Genomic DNA, 24,276 nt, shown 5'->3' on the forward strand with positions numbered 1-24,276 from the left:
AGTAGAGAAGCAAAGTGAGCTGATTCCTACTGAGTTTAAAGAAAGACTTCTGGGAAGGTAGATTATCAACATTGATCACATTTTTTGCTCTGCCCTCAAGCCACAGATGAGATGTTAACACTTGGATTAAGCAAAACTCTCCAGTTGTACATTTTACCTAGTCTAAATTTTGTTAGTTGCTCTGTGTTTCAGAGACAATATGAACAAGTGCTCTGCTATAAACCGCTGAGACCTTTTATTTCTTGTCAGCCCCAGATTAGAGTTTGCCAGGAAAGAGATTTAACAATTGGTAACTGCTTCAACTTCACCCCTGAAGGAAGCCTTCTCTCCCTGCTTATCTCTGTTGTGTGGCCTTGCTCCTGCAGCCTCCTACACAAAAATCAACTGGGGCAGTATTCACAGGAATACAGAGTTCAAAGGATCATTCCTTGTCTGTTTCCAGCACTACTAGAGACTTACAAGAAGTGGGAGGTGTAGAGACATTTCTTTGGTTCATTCATTCTTTTTGTTTTTGTTTGTGGTTGTTTCGCTTTGGGTATCTAAGTTTTAAACATGCCACAGGTCAAAATATTACCAAACCCTGTCCCAATATGCATTTATTTTCATGAAAGAGTGAGGTTTCAGAAAGTAAAACCTGAAATCTGAACTCTGACACTAACTCCATAGCTCTACACAGCAGGTCCTGAGTAGCTGAGAAATCATGGTTTAGGGAAGCACATGGGTGCTAATTACCACAACTATATAAACAGTCCAAACAACAAATTATCCTTAAAAAGATGAATATGATGATCCCAGTGACCACGATATTTCAGAAGATCCAAAGAACTATATAAAATAAATGACTGAAGAAAACAATGCAATGAAGTTATGTTTACAGTTTTCTTTCATTTGTATACCAAAAGAAACACATACATACACCCCCAGAGCATCATTTACAAAGTTCATGTGGGTGGGACAGAAAGTATGATGTAGATTTTTAAGGTCTTTCACACAAATGAAGATACTGATGTCTTCCTAATCCTGAGCCTCACTTTTTCTTCTTTGTGAAACAAGTCTTTGATAGACCAGAGAATTATCTCTAAAGTTTCTTTTAGGTCAAAAAACTTGCTTCTTCATCTCACTTCCCTGTTCTTTACAGGTCCATCTATTATGGCATTAATTACATTCCACTGTTCTATAATTAGCAGGGACATTTTCTTTCTGTCTCCTACCATGGGACATGAAGGCAAAGCCAGGTATTAACCCAGGACATAGTTTCTGGTGGAAATGGAGTAAATGTTCATGAGATGCAGTCTATGAATCTCTTTATTTCAAATCCTTAGTCTGAATTTTGAATGCTATAGCCATAAGGAAGTTTTCTAAATCATCTTTATTCTAGAAATTCCCAAGAAGGAATCAGCAAACTATTACTAAAAACTGTGTTTCAATAATAAGACTCTTGGACATTTCTCTGACAGTTGTTGACTATAAATAAATATAAGATGTGTACAATCTTGCTTTAGTCAGATGAGTGGATTAATTTAAGTGATTTTTCTGTGGGACTATGGCTGCCCATCCCAACCATTTCCCTATTATTCTTCATATTTCTTCCCCATCAAAACTACCTAAATTCCAAGCACCACTAAATCATCCTTTCTCATAGTTCATTCCATGGACCCCTGTATCTGAACTAGATAGAGTACTTATCATAAAAACAGCTCCCAGGACCCTCCAGCAGCCCCACTGAATTAGACTCCCTAGAGGTGCAGCCCCAGAAGCTGCATGTTTAATGAACTCCGCAGGTGGTTTTGATGCACACTCAAGTGTGAAAACTACTGCTCAGGACCCAGGAATTGAAACTGAAGGGCGACTGTGGGGATCTGTTGAAGCAATTAATTAAGTGGGCTGAAGCTCCAGTAGGTTACAAGATTACTTTGAATCCAGCCCCTAAGAGAAGCACCTTGATTTCTGAAACCACTAACCTGAGCTCTGACTCAGAGGTCAGTCACCATTTATCATCACATAATCCTCTGGTTTCACTTTGCCTGCTTTCCCTGTAAACTGAATCACCTCCTTCTATGTCCATGATGGTTAATATACATTTTATATTTAGAAAACGACATCCCCTACCCCTCAGCTCCCTGCCACATTCCCCTTTACTTAAAAAAATTTTTTATTAATTTATTATGTTTGGGGAGGGAGGTAATTGGTTTTTTTTTTTTTTAATTTATTTACTTTTTTTTAAATGGAGGTACTAGGGACTGAATCTAGGGCCTCGTGCTTGCTAGGCACGTGCTTTACCACTGAGCTATCCCCTCCCACCATTCCCCTCTGCTTTTATGAAACCTCCCAACACTGCCTTTCCTGTAAAGAAGACAGACACCGAAAAGAGTACCTCTCTTACAGCCAGGGTTATGCTCAATGGTGGGGTACTCTCCTCTGAACCAGAAATAACAAAACCACCACATTTAACAGAAAACAGAAACTTCATGCCAAAGAGAACATGTTGTTATTGAAAAGATGGGTGTTTTTAAGATTTTTAAGGGACCACACAAATACTCAGAATTATTGGCTTTTTAGTGAAATCAAAAATATTTTGACAATCATAATAATGATACCATTTAGGTAAATTCTCCCCCCTAGAGAGTACCCTGTTCTAAGGGGAGAGAACATAGGCATTCACAGAGAATCAGATGAGAAGACCTTCCAAAAGAAACCATCCCCTGTGGAATGTTCAGTGGTCTCCTGCATGTGCCTTTTTCAGCAATGAGTGAACATATTCTGAGATCCAGAATTAAAGAGGTTTAAAGGAGATGAAATGTTTTTGCTCCATATAATTAGAAATAAAGTGCTTTCACATAGTGGATACTGAAAAAAAAAAGCAGGGGGTGGGGGGAGGGCAATGAATAAAAAGTATGTCCCTTCAAAGGAAAAGATAAAACAAAAAAGTATAGAAGGAAGAGAGGAAGGAAGGAGGAAGGAAATCCCTAATTCCATTAGTTCGAGGACACCATTGTAAGAGGAAGTGAGAAAAAGGGACAGATTTCAAGAGCAAACACAATGTAACAGGAGAGCCCTACGAGAAGGAGAGTCTATTCACTTCACTTCTGGTGGGATGAAAGAGCCTCCTCGAGCAGATTCCTCACGCCCTGGAGGAGAGGCCAGAAGAAGCAACTTTGCCAAGGATGGATGTTTCTTTGAATTTTGCTCTTTGACTGCTAAATAACAGTTATATTAATGAAGGAATTTACCAAACTTAATCATGTTAATCCCCATCCCCAACCCCCCAATATAGGATGGAATGAGTGTCTTCTTTCCAAGACAGACAGGCATCCTCCAATCTTCCCAGTGCTCAGATCCTGTCTGCAGTGGATCACCTCCAAGTCTCCAGGGCAAAACAAGCTGAGCAAATAACCTACTGAGTAGGAAAAAGGATTGTTGTTGACAAAAAACCCATTTCACCAGGTCATTGGCCACATCCCTCTGGCCATCCAAAAGAAAAATCTGAATTAAGCCCATTTCTTATTTAGGAGAAATTTTCTGCAGGTATTTGAATGGCTGAGACATTCTGTGGAGTCAAAAATAAAAGGAGGGGCAGAAAAAGTAGAATGTGACATATTATGTGTCCTCCTTTCCCCATGCCTCATTCTTCCAAGAGAAAATGTTCTTTACAGAAACAACCCCCAAACAATTAACAAAATGACAATAAGAACATACATATCAATAATTACTTTAAATGTAAATGAAGTAAATGCTTCAATCAAAAGACACAGAATGGCTGAATGAATACAGAAACAAGACTCACTTCAGATTTAGAGACACACAAAGACTGAAAGTGATGGTATGGGAAAAGGTATTCAGTGCAAATGGAAATCAAAAGAAAACCAGGGTAGCAATATTTATATCAAACAAAGTAGATTTTAAAATGAAAACTGTTATAAGAGACAAAGAAGGACATTACATAATGATCAAGAAATCAATACAAGAAGAATATGTAGCATTTGTAAATATATATGCACCCAAAATAGGAGCACCTAAATACATAAAGCAAATGTTAATGGACATAAAGGGGGAAACTGACAGTGAGCCAAGAGACCATGTTCTTTGTAAGGAGCTCAAAATGTGAATAACATAAAAACCTCAGAGTTGAGACAGATTTCTAGTCTAAGAAGCACTACTGCCATTATTAAAACTGTTCTCTAACATACAGAAAACACGGCCCAGAGCTGCCAACTTACAGTCCTAGTGCTGCAGCTAATGACAAGGAGTTAACATTTATTGAGTGCTTACTACATGGGCTAAGCATCTACATGCATTATCTCTTTTGAAAATCATATTTGGAACAAAGATTTTCTTTCATGCGCAGAGCACAGAATCTATGCTAGAGAGTATTATGTTCAGAGAAATTATTTCACCAAAATAATTATAGCCACTTTATCAGCTGCTTTGTAAACCCTGATTTTTTTTTAAAATCTTGTCTCAGATGTAAGCCAAAAGAGCATAACACAGTCCTCTAAACCAAACCTCGAAATTGTCCTTGTCTTAAACTCATGCTCTTGTTTGAAAACTCAGCCTTTACATGAAAGTCCGACTGCACTAGATGTGGCTGGCATGCCCAAACAGGAGCCATGCACATTTCTTTTTGAGGATCAGCATTTGGGGGCAACCTCAGAGCAATGTCACCAAGTGGCGAGCAACCAGATCTCAGGATGAAAGCTGAGGATCTGAATAAGGTGAATAAGAGAATATCTAGGGGCGGGGGGGGGATTCTTTTTTTTAACCTGTGGTCAACAAGTTAACATGGAACAATTGTCAAGTCTGGAGACCAGTTCAGGCTGGAGAGAGGCAGGAGTCTCACAGAGTGACAGCTGTGGATCCTGATAGAATGAGACCCAGGTTTCCCAGTGTGCCCGTTGGTGCACTGGGGAAACCGGGAAAGCCTTATGGCAGTGCCACACAAAACCAGCTCAGGACAGCTGCCCAAAAAGTGGCCCATAAAGCAGCTTGTACTGTCAGCAACCCTGAAACAAACACTGCTCACAAATGCACTGCCAATTGGGCGGCTTCACCAGGAGCAACGTGATCTTTCTTTCGATTAGTTCAGAAACTTGCCTTCCAGAGATCAAAGAAAATCAGCTCTGGAGAGACTGGATGCAGTTGTAGAAAGAAAAATGTCCAAGCTTTGGAGAGAAAGTTTTGTATGTTTCTGACCCAGCGACTGTCTTCTTTACTCTTTTTTTCCCTGCCTGCTCAGGAAACTCTTTCTGTAATTACTTGAGAGTTTTTTTGTGCGTTTTTCTTTTTCCTTTGCAAGAGGATTTGCAACTTAGGGTTAGATTACATTCATTTTAATTTTCTTTTCTCCTGTAATTTTTTCTTTAAAAAATTTCTGTGGAAATAAATTAAAAGTTGCCCATCATATACAGAAAAAAAATACACAAGAAAATTAAAATAATACCTAATCCCACCACCTAGATTACCACTGTTAGTCTTTTTCTTTAATAAGTTCAAGTCTTAATTTTTCTGTGTTTGTATGCATGTATATACACATATTATACAAATGTTTGTACATCTATTCGGTTATTTTACAAAATTGGGATCATTCCATAATATGGTTTTGTGCTCTGCTTTTTTCCACTCATAAGAATGGCAGCATACTCTCAAGCCATTAAATACTCTCTGAAAACACATTTTTTTAAATGACTACATAATTACTATTCTTTTTCAGGCTTTGACATTCTGAATGCAGTACATTAAAAGGAATAATATATGGATTTTCCCCCTTTTAATGTAACTTTGAGCTTGTTTCTAAATGATTGTAGGTGTAACAATAGGCTGGCTTAGCTGTGTCCTCAACTATTGGCTGTTCACTCCCAAACGTCTGAAACCTTTTATCTCATTAGATGGTATTTGTTAGCATCACACCATCTGGTCATTAGAAAAAGCTGGATAATTGACGGCATTATTGGTAGGACTTAACTTTTGAACAGCTATTATTCCTAATATTTGGTTCCCAGTGTTTGATGTCAACCTGGTTGTTTGGAGCTCTCAGAAAACGTTCTCTCAAAGAGATAAGCTCTAAGTGGTAGCCAGCTAACAAGGAACCAGAGGCATAACATGCCACACTAGGAGTACCATATAACATGGTAGCAATCATACTGGGAAAACATGAATTGAAAGTACTCTTGTGGGATCGGTGACTTTTTTTCCCTCACCTTTCACCTCAACTACCCAGCAGCGGGGGTAAGGATTCCAAAGAGCCATCTCGGGACACTCAAAGAAGCAAAGTCATGAACAGAAGGCTCAAGGACTCCAGGGAAATGTGTCTCCTTCTCAGAGCCTTCTCAGTGTGGGTCACCTTCCAGACTTTGCTCTGAGCACCTCAGGATGGGCTTACCTGCTTTAACTTTCAGCCATCACCATCTTTTGACGCCCCTCAAGCTTTGCTCCCTACCCTGGCCCACTCCCCACATTCTTTAAAGCCTTCCTCTTCCTATAGCAAGTTCAAAATCATTTTTAAGGTTGTATAGGAGTGTGTGGCTAAGAATACTAAGAGACAGTTAAAAGCTCCCTCCTAAGTCCAACCATAATTATAACACTGAGTGAAAGACAAGGATGGTGGTAAGGGCATAAGGTGGTCTTAGAAAACACAGAGGTCTGAAGAAAAACAGGCATCTATATTTCAGAGGAAAATTCCATTCCAGTGACTCCCCTGAACATCAGGACCCCTGGAGAGCAAGAAGGGAGAGTGAAAGGATAAGGTAGAGACTAGGATTCTTCCGTGAGGAACCTCCAGAATACTAAAGGATAAAACCTAGTGGAGAATCAGCTTCCTGTCTCCACTAGGTTTGCTATTATCATATCACCACTTATGTGGATAGGAAATAGGGTACTTTAAGAAGGGGATGAATGTTTCCTAAGTTCTCACCATGGTCCAGATACTGGGCTTTTACAGATGAGGAAACTGAGACTCAAGGAGGTTAAGCAAGAAGCAAGGACAAAGGGAAGCCAGAAGAGGGTGCAGTTCTTAGCAGGAGCAAAGCTGAAAAAAGCAATTTGGAGGACAGAAGGAAGCACCAGAGAGTGTCAACTAGGAAGAGGAAATAATGCACCGTCCCCTGACTGCCACTCCCTGATCCCTGCTTAACACGGGGCTGCCATTCCAAAGACTGTTCCTACCTATAGAATGAAAGTGAGACATGCACCTGTAGATTGGGGAGGTCTTCTCATTTTCACTCAGATGTTTGGGCATCATGTTTTGGCACCATGGCATGTTTTGACTGAAAACAAGAGACTCAGAAGAAACTATTTACAGTTAAGTGTTTTCAACCAAACAGCCATTCCTCTCTCTCCATCCTGCACTGTGAAACTCTGAATTTGGTCCCAAAATCCCACTTGAGTCTACAGTTTTTAATGCTGGAAACAACTTGCAATTTAGACATGAATTCAATTATTTTCAAAATGGATGGTGCATGTCTTACTTTCAGTTGTTCTTATATGAACTTAGAAGGATTTTCTTTTGGGCATCATTCAATTCTAAATTTCATTTCTTTCCCCTTTAGCTGGTTATAGCAGTTTTTTTTAAAAGATGTTTTAAGCTTATTTGTTCTAAATCTAAGCTGTAGAGTCTCTCCCAATGAGGTCTAGAAAAGCTACCTCTCCTAGAATAATTTAGAACTTTCTCATCCTATTTTTAATAAATCACTTAGCATTATTCTCAGTGATGGCTAATATTAACAACAACAACAAAAACACTCCTAAGCAAAGAAGATGGACTAGAAAGTTCCAGCAAGAATTGATATCCTAATAAATATTCTCCCATACTTAGTAAATTTCATGTTTCTGCTCAGTTCAGAAGTTGGCATTACAACTGTAGACACCAAAATATGAGCATTCCTGGGACAGTCTTATTAGAAAAGAGTAGGGAAACACTTGATAATCATGCAGAAAAGGTATAGACCTTTCAGCAGTGAATCAAGAGGAGGGTGTAGTTCTCACCACCAGCAACATCAACACAAAAGGGACATTTCAGAAGAGTCTTCGGACTGTCTCTCATAAAATAAAAATTATTTGGGCTTCTTCCTGTGCCCAACTGTCCCCTCAGCTTGGAAAGTAAACAGCAGCCTCATTAGCACCACCATCAATGAAAATGTCTTCACCATCTAAGCATATTAGACAACTTTATGGCTGAAGAAAAGCAGGATCTAGCTGCTCAAGCTACAGCTGTGCCAAATCCGAGACGCAAAACAAGATTTTCTTCATTGTTATGATGGGACACAGGATACTTCTAAGGTTTATAGTTCAACTTTTACAGGCACTTCCCTTTGCCTTCAGAATTATATTATACTTACAAGGTATGGTACCTGAATTTCCACAGGCAAATTTATTCCCCAAAAAAGAAGTCAAGAAGTCAAAGAAGACTAAGAGGCTCAAAGACTTCAAGTCCAGAGACTTTGGATTTGATTTATATTTTGTGCCTTGGGTTTACTATTTATGTGGGTTAGGCTATTATGAATGAAGAGAACTTGCTTTCTTTAAAAAAAAGACCTGTTCTTTAAATGAATGTAAAATCATGACAAGTCAATGCATTTATAGCATATTGGTCTGGCCTAAAATGCCTCATTGCTCTACTTTCACTATTTAATCACTAATAGTTATATTTTTAAAACTGAAATCTACAGTGTTGTGTTAGTTTCTGGTATATACCATAATGATTCAGTTATACACATTTATATATTCTTTTTCATATCTTTTTTGTTATAGGTCATTATATGCTATTGAATATCATTCCTTATGCTATACATTGTTTATCTATTTTGTATATATAGTAGTTTGTATCTGCAAATCCCAAACTCCTGATTTATCCCTTCTCCTTCCCCTTAAAAATTATATCTGAAAATAATAAACTCCATCTTTCACCATGAGTATTTATTTACAAAGCACAGTTAATTTCAATCACTGTAGTTTTCCTTTCTGAAGTTTTATGATATACTTCAAATAAGCCTGCTCTCTTTTCAGCGTGCTATTTTCATTATTATGATTTCCCCTTATTTTATTTTAAACATACTTATTTTATAGTATCCTAATTTTTGTACTGCCTTATTAAGTTCCTGGGGTATAAATTTTCCTAATTTTTCTCTTATTTAACTTTGTGGCATGTGGAGTGTGTGTATGTGTGTATTCTGTAGGCTGTGAACTGTAGAAATGTACTTAAAGAATGATTTTCACTTTTTTCTATAAAGGAAACCCCAGGAGTTTTTCATTCATCTACAGTAAGTTCCTGTAATTAATTTTTCAGCTTGGGATTCCCCAAGATTCAGATAGGGGAAATTTAGATTTCACACTTATGCTCAGCACACACATAGAGTTTCAGTTTGTCAGGGGAAGTATCTTTTCCACCAGGACCCAGAGCACTCATGAGCTTCCTTGCAGCTTCCCTGGGCCTGTGGAGAGTTTTTAAGTTTACCTTTTATTGAAAAAGCAGGCATCCATGGCCCTGGCTTCATGCTAGGATCTCAGCAGCCTGCAGTAGTCCAACGATAGATCTTTGGGCATTGAAAATTTACCATCTTCCCGGGCACTCAGGGCATATATCAAAGCCCGATTCTCTCCTGGGCCACGATGACAGCTTCTCATGAGCTTGTCATTCTGATTTTGATTCCCTCTTTGTTTCTGGGACCTGGATATTTCCCGTTCTTCCTTTTGGGTGCAACTTTCTATTTTTAACATTTTATGTGTTTTTAACAAATTCATTATTGCTCTGTGGTTTTTTTGTACAGGGCTTCCACCATAATCTGTCATGATGGTGGGACCAATAATCCAAAGAACTTTTATGTAATTTTCTCATTTACTCATCAGGACAGGGGAGTAAACACATTTTCCCACTTTTAGAGATGAGGGAACAGAAATTCAGACAGATTAAGTTACAGAGCTAATGCATGATAAAGCAAGGCCAATGACATCTAGACCTGTATTTTGCCCATTTTGGAATTGGGGCTCAGTCCACTCTGCTACAGATTCCTAAGCAGGGGATGCTTCAAACCTTTTGACACTTGGCATTGTCTTCAGGCTGAATAAACAATTCATTAACACACTCTATTATGTTTCAAATACATCTAGATTTTGTGAGTAATAAAATGTAATTTCATTTAAAAGTAAAACTCTAGAGATTGTCATTCTAAGTAAAGTAAGCCAGAAAGAGAAAGGAAAATACCATATGATATCACTTATATGTGGAATCTAAAAAAAGACAAACAAATGTATTTACAAAACAAAAACAGACTCACAGATGTAGAAAACACACTTCTGGTTACCAGAGGGGAAAGGGGGTTGGGAAGGGATAAATTGGGAGTTTGAGATTTGCAGATACCAATTAATACATATAAAATAGATAAACAACAAGTTCATACTGTATAGCACAGGGAACTATGTTCAATGTCTTGTAGTAAGTTATGGTGAAAAAGAATACGAAAACAAATATATGTATGTTCATGTATTCCTGAAGCATTATGCTGTACACCAGAAACTGACACAACATTGTAAACTGACTTAATTAAAATTTAGAAATTAAAAAAATATATGGTACTGAATTCACAATAGCTTTTTCTTTTTATGTTGTGTAATTTCTCAGTCAACAGATACTAAAAAGGCATATGTTAATCCATGAAAATTGTTGAGGCACAATGGGCCTCCTAATCACATTACTAGTGACCTCTGTCCTTAGCCGCATGCCTCTTTGTGTAATTAATGGCTATGCTGGTGAGGCTAGAAAAGCAATCTGGCATTATTGTGAATCTGTAAATCCTGGGTATGCAAAGTCCCTAACTAAGGCTGGCAGATGACACCGAGGTGTACATTAAAGAAAAAAGTGTCACAGGGACCTGCTGCCACAGAAGTTAATGTAAGAAAGATGATATATCATCAGCTTTCACTGTGAAAGCTGCCTTTACTTGCACATCAAACTGTAAAATGGACCAAACACAAAGACCAAACAACGAAAAAACTTCCTATCTTTTTTGTGTTTGTCACATATTATTTCCTATCTCTGGAGTCTTGCTACGTGGCGTGGGACAGGTGTGGGACACTAGGTGTTTCAATTACTATGGGAGAAACAGCATTTTTTTTCCCCTTATGTTTGTTCTCTTAGTTTTTGTTTATTGAGACCCTCTTTTGCTAGGAATTTCCACAAATACAGACTGAAGGACCTTTAGATTCAAATCACTTTTAGCTGCTAAAGACCCTGCGATATCCCAGGAAGACTCATGGCAAAGAGGCCAAGGGAAGATGACAGAGGAAATGAGCAGCCATCATGACACTGACTGTGAGGCAGCCATGCATGAGCCTAGACACACACACGGCTGATAACTGGGTTCCACCTCCGACAGTCCAGCCAGTTCTTTCCGGCCAGCATGAATGCACCTTTGCCAGAAGTGAAAGAGGAACACCAGCCAACATGAACCTTAAAATAGGAAATATCTTTAAAATGGGGAGGTCAAATTCTTCCGTAAATACAAATCAATGTACAGATCTGGAATTTTCCAGTAGGAAGGAGTTCTGCAATGCCAAGCCACAGCAGTCAGGAACAACTTGACTCTTAGATATGCAAGCTCTTCTGCAGAGTCCTGAGCCTCAGGGCATGCAAGAGCCTGGCCCATCTGACAAGCCTCAGGGAGAACCACTTCTCATTCTAGATCAAACCATCAGAAAAACAAAACAAAATAGATGAACAACAAAGATTTACCATATAGCACAGGGAACTACATTCAATATCTTGTAATAACCTATAATGGAAAAGAATCTGAAAAAAAATGTAAACATATAGCTGAATCACTTTGCTGTACACCTGAAGCTAACACAATTTTAAAATCAACTATAATTCAATTTAAAAAAGATCTAGCATAACATCAATGAAGAAGTCAAAACACTCATGAATATCTGTATCTGTGCATGTCAGTGAGGTTTAGATCCATGTCGCTGACCAAAATCCTAACACAGGGTTTAGAGAAGGCAGTTCTTATTCAAAAGAAAGAAACACATTCAGAAGTCATGGGAGGAATTCTCCAAATGCTTACTTCAGAAGACAATTTCCCATCACTTTTTTTAAAAACGCATTTCCTGATAAAAGAATGTTTTCAACAGATTTAAGCACTTTATACAACTTTCAAATGCAGCAAAATTCATGTCTCAGATACTGGTTGCAAAACATGAAGACTCCAGAATCTTGTGGACCCACGGCAATGTGGACTCTCTGGTTTTTAAGATGTGTTAACTTTAGAAATACCAAGCAGGCAAAGCACTTAGCTTTTTTTTTTTTTTTTCCCCAATTTCTTCATAATAAGCACCATTGTATACATTGTCTACTCAAAATTTAATGCGTTTTAGTATTATGCCTTCAAGCAAGGGTGTGTCTTGTATCCACAGAAAGTCCTTATGAAGCTGAACAGAAGCACCTCATTTACTTTCCCCACTAGATAGAATCTTGGTTGCAGTGAAAGTTTGTATTGCATAGGAAATTAAACCTTGAGTTCTCACCCTTCCTATATGGCTTAGTTGTTCTCAGGGGTGCATTCAGATCTCCGCCTGGTGTCAAATAGGTTGGTAGTTTGGGCAGATATGCTAAGCATAAACAGGGAGTGAGAATTAGGTCCAAAATTCCATCAAGAGCATGTCTCATCACACAAATCAAAAACCAAGCATCACAGCAGAGTTATTGCTGCAAAGTCCTTACAAACCTACTCAGTTTTTCCATTTGACAGAGGAGGAAATGAATGATAATAACTATGGCTGCCATCAGTAGAGCACTTTGCTTTAATGAGTTCTCTAATTCTCAGGGCTACCTCGTGAGGGAGGTAGTATCATTATCCCATTTAGAGGTGAGAAAACTGAGACTTTTTTAGATCTCCTCTCAAATGTCACTTTTTCTGTGATGTATTCCCTTCATAAAATAGCACCCCCTCCTTGGCACTCCCTTCTCTCCTCACCTTGCTTTATTTTTCTCCCTGCCACTCATTTCCAATCTGATACATCATATACTTACATTTTTTGTTGTCTATCTCACCCTTCTGACTTATAAGCTTCATGGGAAAGGGACTTTGCTTCGTTCACTGCTATATCCCCAGCACAGAGAATACTGGGCACATAGTTGGTGCTTAATAAATATTTGTTGAATAATGAATTTTTTTTTAAACTGCCTAAGGCCACTGAGCTAGTATTTGGTGGACCCAGTTTTTGGATCCAGGACTATTGTTCTCTGGAATACACTTTTAGCCATTTTGCTTTTACTTGAAGTCTCTCTCTTCCATTTTCCTTAAAGAACTGAGTTCTTTCGCATCAGCTTCTTCTGCAGGAATTCCTGGCCATCCTTAATGCTCTCTGGCTACCTCCCTTGCTGTGACCATACTATAAGGATCCTTATTTGAAGGACTCCCAGGTGGGCTCTACATGTAGCTAATTGGTTATCAAATCTCTGCATCTCCCTTCATCAACAACGAATATTCTTTCTGTTCCAGCTCTAACTCTATTATTCTAAATTTTTTAAGAGTAGTTTTTTTTCTTTTGAAGGGTGAGGTAATTACATTTATTTATTTATTCTTAGAGGAGGTACTGGAGATTGAACCCAGGACCTCATGCATGCTAAGCATGTGCTCTAGCACTTGAGCTATATTCTCCCCCCTATTATTCTAAAGTCTTAGAACCAATATTTACAATGTGTCAGACTCCCCAGTGAATCCAAATGATGGTGCAAGCCTCCAAACCAAATTAATTTTAACTGAGTTAAATTTAAAAATAACTGTCTATCCCACATTCCCCCTGCCCAACTCCCATCACCAAAAACACAAACCAAAAAAAAAAAAAAAACAACTTCTTGATAGAAAAGTCTGCAAGAAAATACACAAAAATATTGGCAAAGGTGGTCTGTGAGACTAGGGATAACTTTTTTCATTCTATATTTACTATATTACTTTTATAATGAAAAAATACACTTACTTTAAAAATAAATCTAAAAATAAAGATACCTCCAATATAACTCTTAGGGCAAATAGAGTTTTATCAAGAAAACAACAATTATTTTGTTCACTTCTTTTTAAGCACTATTACATGAATAGGCACTATATTAGTCCTCAAAAAAAAGATGATCAGTCTTTATTTTATAAAGTTTAAAAACAGCAAGGATAAAAAGTTTTGCTAGATTTTATTTCACTTTAAGAATGGGTTAAATGTAATGATAAGATCAGAAGAAGAGAGACCTACTCTGACCCTTTAACATTTCTCTTTTCATAGACACCATATAACTGCTGGGTTTCATTCTCATTCAGGTGTGTGTATTTATATGAGTCAACTTAACATTGGCTCAATCCTAGGTAAGCCACGGGTCTTGATCAGAGGGTGGACACTTTTCTAATGAACATAGGGTAGAATTCTCAGTTTGGAATTCCCCCCTTTCCCTTCTCCCATTATGGTGGTCTTCTTGACTCTTGCACTGTCCTGGTCTCTGGAGTTTCTGCCCACTCTGATATTTTCTCTATCAACCACTGCTCCCAGCCATATCAACAGCCAACTTCATGGTGCCCATCTGCACAGATTTGCCACAGCAGAACAACGTGCCTAACAAGAGACAGGGCAAGAGGAAAGCAGCCAGGCTCTTCCGGAGCATGTTTTTTGACTCGTTAATAGCCTTGGTGTCACCTAGTCTTCCAAAAACAATAGGGCAGTAATTAGCTTGGCTTGGCCAGCTGGCCAGCCCACAAGAGAAGGCAATAAAGTGGAAATAAATGGAAAGACAAAAAATAAAATAGATTTATAAGCTACATACCTTTAAACATTTTATTATCTTTCTAAATGAGAAGGTTTAGGCTTTTTAATTCCGTAATTAATAGTCCATGAAGCTACTTGTCTGGGCAGAAGGCATCCCAACTTCAAGCACCAGAACGAGAGTGCCTAGGAGCACAGCAAGGTACAAATTATAAAGTCTTTTATAGACAGCAGCGATGTCTCAAATCCTCTGATCTTTCTCATGAACTTCCTTCCAGAGAGCAGTAAGTGTTCTGCTGTCCCTGAAGGAGCCACCAGGACTGGCAGCCTAGGAACCTCACTGGGTGATTAGCAGGCAGTCCTTTACCTTTCAGTGGAAGCAATAATGTTTATTTCTGGACTTGGAGCTTATTTCACAAACACCTGTGACACATTTTCAGTGTGTGTGTGTGTGTGTATTTATTATTTCAGTATACATGTTTTTATAAATATATTTATATTTATATGTACATATGTATAATGAACCACTCACAAACCCAAACATAAATGACAGGAAGAAGGAACAGAGTTATTAATACCTTCCAAGCCTTGACCAAGATTGGCTCCAGATTGGAAGCTGATGGAAGATCCTTGATATCATGGCAGAGCTGGAGAGGGAGGTGGGGAGCAGCGAATTAAGGGAAATTGGGCTGACTTGAAATTCACTGAAATTCACCAGTGAAGCGCTCTGGCGTCAAGAAACTAAAAGGCCCCAATGGGAAATAAAAGGTATTGAGATAACCATGATAGTTATTAAAATTTGACATCTACCCTAGCCTGAGGATTGGTGGAAAACTGCTGCTTTTGAATGTCTGTGTGTTTCCTGAAAGTGAGCATTTGTGTGGAAAAACTCAATACTCTGAATTCCTCAGTGTGTTTCTGCTGTCAATAGGTAGGAACACGGCTCCTCAGGGCACAGGCCTGGGTGCCATCTCCTTAGATTTCAAGATTAGGGGCAAGGGCAACCGCCATCCAGGTTCTCCATGGAGTCACCCTCCAAAGCCAGAAGAGAACACCCAAGACTAGGAATTTCAACAAGCTCCTGTTATGACACTTTCAAGTGAGCCCAGTGGTTGCATCTATTCTTGGCCAGGACTTTCCTAACAGGCTTCTGGATAGAGCCTAATTAGCATTATTTTCACTCTGTCTGGATCTATGACTAAAAGGTTAGTGGTGCTTTGTTTTACAACACGAGGGGAATTTGGTGCCTTGGAAACAGAGTGATTAACTCAGGCCAGTGGTTTTCAACTCAGGCTGCTCATGGAATCATCTGGAAACTTAAAAAAAACAAAAAAAAAAACAAAAAAAAACAGGGCCAAGACTCTATCTCTAGAGATTCGGACTTAATCTGTCTGGGCTAGGCAACATGCCAGTGGATGTTTTAAAAGCTCCACAGGTGACCCTTAGCTCCTCTCAAACCCTGTTAGGTGCATCTGAATCCTTCTTGCAAAATTCTCAGATCCTGATCTAATAGGTCTAGGGTGGAGCTTTAGATTCTGTATTTTTAACTAACTCCTAGGTGATGCTCAAGCTGTTTGTCTGCAGGCCACACATTGGAGTGTCAGAAAATGGGGGAAAATGTATCAGGAAAGAGGGTTCCACACTCATTTCTTCCCAGGGGTGTTAGTAGTGAGCCCTCCCTGACCAGGGCAAACTCCACCCCCACCCCAGATATGTGGCTTTCTTAACCATGTGTCAAGCTGAGCAGATGCTCCCAGAGCCCAAAGATGACTATCTGAGTTAGCTACGAAAATGAGCAATTGTCCAAATGTCCAGGAAGCCCTCAAATCAATCAGAGCCACATTAATGGGAATCTAAGAATGAATGAGAAAGAGTCAAGCAGTGAACTTTAAAAAAAAAAATGAATCTGCCTTTGTTTCGCTTTGGCTCTGGGCTTGTGGGGAAACTCTGTAAGCAGAAGCTTATATGGCCCTTGCCCAGTCAGATGGTGAGCAGGGACCACAAGGGAGGAAGAGGGACGCCCAGGAAGGAGGCCTCCATTTATGCAAGCAGCTTAGGAGGAGTCACCACACAGTCCACAAATGTCTGCAGACTGAGCCTTGGCCATGCTGAGACTGGGCCCGCCGAGGTCCTCCCGCAGTGACTGCCACTCTCTCCTCTGCCTTCACCTTCCTGACATACTGCTGTCCTCAGCTACCTACCTGGTCAGAAAGGGCCAGCAAGATGAGCTGCAAACTCCCTGAGACCCTTCAGCCTTACCTCCCTGGACCTTCTTTTCTCTCCTCCCAAGCTTAGGGGCCATCTCCTCCAGCAGGGCTCTCAGCACAGAATCCCCCCACCTGGAAAGTCTCCCTTCCACATTTCTAATTACTGAAATGCTCCTACTCTCCACTTCAGTCCCACCTTTCTCATCAATCCTTCCCTCACCCACCAGCCCCCACGCCTTCCTGGGCACTTCTAGAACCTTCCCTCTTTATCCATGGCTTTTACATGCCTTGCTGTTCCCAATTTATTATCCTTTCACAAAAATCTGGTGCACATGATAAACTTCTGCCTGGAAGTACTGGCCCAGTACAGTTCTTTGTAAATAGATGCTCAGAAAGTTTTGCCAAAGAGCTCACAATTGATGAAGCAGAGATTCCTGGAGGCAAGAGCTCAGGAGTGTCCACTCACAGACAAGACTTCCCACCTCTAACAAAAGTATCAGCTGCCTCAATGCCTCAGATCTCTCTCTAATCCCTGTGGGTTTGTCACTATGTGGCACCACAGTCCCCATTCTGGATTCCCTCAAAGTCCTGTGCTATATATTCCAACAGCCCTCAGGTCCAGGCCAAGCCTTGTGCTGGGTGTGCAGCCAGTTCAATAACCTAATCTCAGGCCTGTGTAACTTTCACTCCTTATAAGGGAAGTCAAAGGTCTTTGCAGGATCAGGCCCTCAGTCTGTTCCTCTGAAGAGAAAAACAATAGGGTGTGGTTGGGAGAAAAGTAGAGAGCCGGCCAAATAAATGTCTCCTGGAAAAACCACTTCTATAGCTGGAACAAACAGGTATGGCCACTCCACGAGCTCTGAGCAGAACTTGGCACCAAGACAAGGGTGCAGATATATACAGAGCAATGCCATTCAATGCCATCTCTTCACCACCAAACTTTTCAATGGGGGGAAATTTTCTGAAAAAAACAAGAACAATGGCAATTATGGATATGATCATTGGAATTTAACATGAGAATACTTGGAAAGCAGAATCTTGCCGAGGGTCTCAGGAATGACCTAGTGAACTGGCAGCCCTTGACAGATCACAAAAGAGAAATGAGAGGGCTCAGTGCACAGAGGCCCTGCTCCTTTCTCCCCCAGGGCACGTGGCCCAAAATGCTGCCCTTGGTTGCACATACGACTTGCCTTAGCCAGGTTCTTTGTTGGCCATGGGCACTGAAGTCTGTTCTGAATCCTCCTCCACTACCCTCGGGCTATCTGACTTCACCCAGGTCCCAGTCCTCACAATTGCAGAAGTGGAAGAGGGTTAGATGCAGTCAAAGTGGAGGGGGAGAAGACTTTGCAATTAAATTGCTAATTAAGAAAGTACCAACCTGAAGAAGCTAATTTGCACTGACCTATTTAAAATATCTAGCTACAGATCAGGCATGAATTGAGGTACAGCTTTTTTATGTGTCAGCCAACTGGCTTTCTTTCAGGGCAGCGGCTATCAATAATTCCATGCTAAGGACCATCTGATAGGAAATCAACCGCTGGCCCCTGGAATGCCAGCATTCCCCACTGCTCTGTTTTCCCAGTTGTCAGCTCTGTTTATAAATTGTCCATTTATAGCAAATCCAGCACCTGCTATGAACACCTCATCCTGCCAAGTGTCGGAATGTATCTCAGAAAGAGCCACTATAGACATTTTCAGTTCCTTTTAACCTTTTCCCAGCCCGGGAGTTTGAATATTTGCATAGGAATTCTGAGGGAGGACATATTATGTACAGAAAAGGCTAGATCATCTATTAAAAGTTAGCATTTTGCTCCACTAAGAAAAAAAAAAAGAAAGAGCAAATCATCATTCTCTTGGGAGACACAATGCTCTCTTTCTGAACAAGGCTGACATGGGGACACATTTAAAATAACCCCTAAAATATTCCCCAGGGTAAAAATGCTCTGGAGGAAAGTTAAGGGAGGCACCCAATATGTGACCTAGATTTGGAGGGTTTTCCCTTGTCAATTATCCATTTGCAAAGTGCCTGGGATAAATTCTTAAAATTCACCCCCCCATCCTAATACACCTCTGTTCATTTCGCTTTTCGCAAAACAAAATAAAATCAATGGCACAAGTAGAATATTCATGGAGGGTGGGCTTGTGGTTTCCAAATGGTTGTGAGGGTCAACCAGATGTGTGTGGATATCTTTGGGAAGGTGGGGCCACTGGCTGGATGCTTCAGTTTACAACTTGCCACAATAATCCTCCCCAAGTGTAAGATTGTCACCCTTTTAAAGCCCTGAGGGAGACCCTGATTGAGACCATGTGGACAGAGGCAGCTGGGCTTAAAGGGCAGCATTCCTGAGCCCCAGCTCTGCCTTCAGCCAAGTGGGCGGCCCCATATTTTTATAGGAGGACTCAAGGGCTTAGCACTTAAAAAAAAAAAAAGTTATCTGGATATAAAAGACAACCTAATCCACCCAAGGTTATTATTATTCGTGGGCCAGCAAAGGTAGGTGATTGGAAAACCAGAAAAAACTGAAGTCACTCAAGAAATAAGATTGGAGGGGATGAAATTAAACATCCATGAAATTAGAGATGTTGCTCTGGCTCAATGTGTTTTCTTTTGCACAAGTCAGGGTCCTCAGCATTCCAGAGCATTCCAAAAACTTGTAGCTCTTTTCTGCAGTCCATGCAGATTAAACTAATCTTAGATTATAGACATCAGATATTTATTTTCAAAATGGGATTGTGCTTAGTCAGTTACATGTTCCTCCAATGCAAATCATCTTTGCTTACATTTTGGTCATTCAATGGCCATCTGTTTCACCAACCTGGATTCACTCACTCATCACAGAAGTCAAGCCCCGGTTACTGGAGATGATCTCTGAGATGCCCCTGCTGGCGAAAGGAATGTGCAAATTAGGAGACTACAAATCAGTTTGAAAACTCAATGACTCCTTCCCATAAATCTGTGTCCTTAATATTAAAAATCATTTGGAGGTGCTGAAAAGGAAGAGAACTGATCCCTAACAGAAAACAGCAGCCTGACTCTCTTCGGGGCACGGATTAGGCGTGGAGAGGGGTAATGCAGATCTAAATCCATATTCTGCTCCCAAAAATAGAAAAGAGGAAACCTTTGAAGCCAAGAAGGCCTAAGAATAACCGTCAGCAAAGAGCTAGAGAGACATGGGCAGGAAGCAGCGCTCAAGTGGCAGTTCTGTGCTGCCTTTTGTTTTTTTTTCCTCCCAGTGGCTTTCACATTCATCCTGTTAAAAAGATAGCTTTCAAAGACTTCTCTTCAACACAGACACGCAGGGCATCACGGCCTGCCTTTCCGCAGCAGCTCAGGGACCTGGTGCCCAAGCGCACGTCCATGCAGCCCTCGGCTCTGATGCTGTTTCTCCCCACGGATCACTTCAATCTGTTGAAGGCTGAACAGTGAACCCTTCATAGACCACGTTCCATAGACAGCCCTCAGTAGGAAATGGTTGGCTGAGCAAACACTTGTTTCCTGTTTTGCTTTTGGTAATTTTACATTTCAACTCAACCCAGCTTTCATCGTCTAAATATTTTTTATAGTCATGAAAATCAACACACCGAACCAGTGGTTTGTTTTATCTCATGCACTCTGAATGATGCTATAAAAATGCATTTGAATATGTCTTATAAAAGGTATTCAAGTTAGAAGAGGTTCTTTGGAAACAAGAGGGTGAGGGAGCTTTGGGATGGCCTGTGGGACAGCAGGAGAGGCAGAGAGGGGAAGAGGCTCTCTAGAGGGAGATCGGGTTGATGGGTGGCAGTGAGGCAGCTTAAAGGCTGAGAAGGGAAAATAGAGTATGAGGGAGAATGTGGATAAGAAAGACATTGAGGAAGACGGCAGAGCTTCTGCTAGCCATAGTACTTGATGCAAATTAGGAAAAGGCCCCTTTTTTCAGAGTGCATGCAACCCTGTGTGGGTGCATGGCTAGATTTCAGCCTTCACTCTTCCCTTTGGTCAGATGCCCCTCGGCAAGGCACAGCTTGCACATATCACATGTAGGGCTTGGGGAAAATGCATGCAAGAGATTGAAAGGCCCAAATGGGGACATTTAAGAGAACTGGTTGAAAAAAAAAAAAAAAAAAAGAAGCCACAAATGCTTCTGGTAGCATACAGGAAATCCTGTTTTGAATCATAGATCTTTGCTGGCTGGTGTGGGTAGGGGAGGATGGTTGGCAAAATTGATTTCTCCAAACTGACTATATCAAAACACCCCATGTTTTGTCATGATTTCTCCTTTGTTGTGTTTCATGTGATATCTGTACTGTTCATTTTCAGAGAGCTCTGTGTTTGTCACATCTAATGAATAACTTCCAGGGTTAGTAAAATTTGTATCTATTTGTCAGGACCACAATCGCCGCCTAGGCACAGATTGCTGTGACTGTAACCAAGCAGGACCCTCTGGGGCCTTTCACAGTCAGACCCCTCTCCTATATCCTCTGCTGTAGCTCCTCTCTGAAGTAGCCAGATAATAGTATCTCATGTATATCTCCTGAGTTTTTCGAATGCTTAAAACCACCACCAAAGGGAAGAAGTGAACTTGATGATCAAGATCATGTGGTCCCCTGATCTCCTGGTGCCCAGAGGTTGACAGTGCTGACCGCCCTGTTACCTCAACATCAACCAATCAGAGAACTGTACATGAGCAGATCATGTACCTGGGACCTTCCTCCCTTACCTGGCCTTATAATATGCTTGGCTGAAACCCTTTGGGGAGTTAGGGGTTTTCTTGGGCATGAGCCCCCCCATTCTCCTTGCTCAGCCCTGTAATGAACATTTCTCTGCTCCAAACTCATGTTGCAGTTTATGTGGCCTCATGGTGTAGCAGGCACATGAACTTGCCTTTGGTAACATGATGAGTTATAATCTGAGCTCAGCCCTCGGCCAAAATCTGAGAACATTTAAATTTCATAGGATGAACAGTTGGTGATCCTTAACTGCCTTTATCTCAAAAGTCTTGAATGTTTTACTGAAACTACTGGTTAAACTTCAGCCAAGCAAAAAAGTATAATAACCTCCACTCCTCAGACAGATTGTTTTTCCAAGGTTTTGGCCCCAATTTGAATATAATCCCTTATCGATCTGTTTGGGTTAGGTCCATGAATTGCATCATGGTTAGCAAAATTGAAGCAGGCAAAAATCCAAAACTTATAGAAAAGAGAAAAACAAGAGAACAGTAGAACATGATATTTCATACCTCTAACAGAATCAATATGTAACACATGTACTACTCTTGCTCAGGACCTGGGCATGCAGTGACTACAAGCGGACCATTAATGTTTAAGTGACGATTTGCAGATTTTACAGTCCTTCAACAATTGTTCTATGCACCATCTCATCGAATCCTCAGAACAGTCCTTTGAAGTAAGTATGGTTTTATTATCACCTTTTGGTAGATAAGAACACTGAGAACTGGACAAGCTGAGACTCACCCAAGACCATCCAAATCGTAAACAACAGAACGAGGATTCGACCCTAGCTGTGGCCTTTTGACTCACCAGTGATCTCTAGTTCTAATGGAGACATCTCCTGATGGCCTTCTGCATTATGGATAGGTCTACTTCCTTCTCAGATAAAAAATATTCAACTTGATGGGGGATAGGATCAGCAATGATGTATTCTAGCAACTTCAATGACTTAGATTTTGAATATCTATTTCACTTTCTTTTTTTTTAAACATTTTTTATTGATTTATAATCATTTTACAATGTTGTGTCAAATTCTAGTGTTCAGCACAATTTTTCAGTCATACATGGACATATACACACCCATTGTCACATTTTTTTCTCTGTGAGCTACCATAACATTTTGTGTATATTTCCCTGTGCTATACAGTATAATCTTGTTTATCTATTCTACAATTTTGAAATCCCAGTCTATCCCTTCCCACCCTTCGCCCCCCTGGCAACCAAAACCAAAACCAAAACAAACAAACAAAAATAAAGCATAAATACAGGACAGAAATAGACTCATAGACAGAGAATCTATTTTACTTTCTAAAGATTTTGGTCTTATTTTTATATATAAAAACTGTATTCTCTGTTGCAATTGACCTAGGGGTGGAACAATAAAAAGATTCAGTCAAATCTGTAGAATTATAAAAGCCAATAGCAATATTATTAAAAATCATAATTTAAACAGGATAGATCTTTTTGTTTTTTTAATTTTTAAATTTAGCTATTTAAAACAAATAACAATTGTATATATTCAAGATATACAGAGTAATGTTTTATGTATGTTTATGTTATGAAATGATTATTACAGTCAAACTAATTAACATATCCATCACCTCCCATAGTTACCTCTTCTGGTGTGTATGTGTGTGCACACACACACAGTAACATTTGAGATTTACTTTTAGCAAATTTCAAGTATATGACAGTAATATTAACTACAGTCACCATGCTATACATTAGGTTTCCACAACTTATTCATCTTAAACTGAAAGTCTGTACTCTTTGATCCATATCTTCCATTCCCCCCACTTCCCAGCCTCTGGTGACTACCATCCTACTCTCTACACAGGACAGGTTTTATTTGGTTTTATTTTAGTTGTCTTTGGCTGTTTTGGAATGTTAGGGAATGTGATGTTTATTGTAACATAAAAGCACTTAATGAAGTCTAAAGAACGCCTTGCAAAGAACTCATGGTGGAGGCCAATCCTAAAAGTGGATTGATAGTTGATCAGTTCCCACCATTTGACAACCAACCACCCAGGTGAGAGGACAGTTTTGTGTGCTGGCTCAGCATCTGGATCAGTAACTTCTGGCTAAAGGTGAAGAATAAGGTCCTTCATGTAGTCCCTCTGCCAAAGACACTTTTGGAGAAGTAAAATGTTAACTGATTTTAGCCTCTGAGTTCTCTGCTTCTATAATCACCTCTCTCTCTCTCAATCCTAATTCATATGTCTGACTTAAAAACTACTTTTAAAAATTGAGGAGACCTTTGTATTTACCATTTCAGAGGTCTGAAACCAGTTTGACTGGATTTAGAATATCATTGTCTCAAATTGTCTAACAAGGGACAAGACCCTTTGGGAAGTTGTAAGGCCTGGTTTGGCAGTGGTCCACTGGAAGGCCTGCTTCCTAGAAGATTCATCCATGTGATCAAACGATGACAACAGACGGTCAGACCCATCCATCATCACATCTTTACAAAAAAACAGCAACAGCCCTTAGAATAAATCTAGCAGAAATTACTCACATAATCTCATCAAGTCACCAGTAATCATTCCAATAAATAGTCCCTTACTGCCTACATCCACCGCAGTCTTGCATGTCCAGGGTACGGTGTTAAAAGTTACCATTTCCCAACCTA

At 40.0% G+C, this 24,276-nt stretch overlaps 1 long non-coding RNA gene across 15 annotated transcripts in view; it reads right to left on the reverse strand.

Annotated features, from left to right (window-relative positions):
* The window catches only part of LOC105087134 (uncharacterized), a 99,252-nt gene that overhangs the window by 16,660 nt on the left and 58,316 nt on the right, over positions 1–24,276 (reverse strand). For 3 of the 15 annotated variants that reach the window (XR_010378376.1, XR_010378352.1, XR_010378363.1), the window contains exons 3-4: positions 19,719–19,820; positions 14,792–14,916 (exon numbers count right to left, since the gene is read on the reverse strand). The exons of 3 other annotated variants lie outside the window; for them this stretch is intronic. This is a non-coding gene — a long non-coding RNA (uncharacterized LOC105087134). The remainder of the gene's footprint in view (positions 1–14,791; positions 14,917–19,718; positions 19,821–24,276) is intronic. 9 more of the 15 variants (XR_010378355.1, XR_010378361.1, XR_010378360.1 and 6 more) reach the window with 6 other exon arrangements.

The sequence above is a fragment of the Camelus dromedarius genome, chromosome 3 (assembly GCF_036321535.1).
Source record: "Camelus dromedarius isolate mCamDro1 chromosome 3, mCamDro1.pat, whole genome shotgun sequence".
Classification (NCBI taxonomy): Eukaryota; Metazoa; Chordata; class Mammalia; order Artiodactyla; family Camelidae; genus Camelus; species Camelus dromedarius.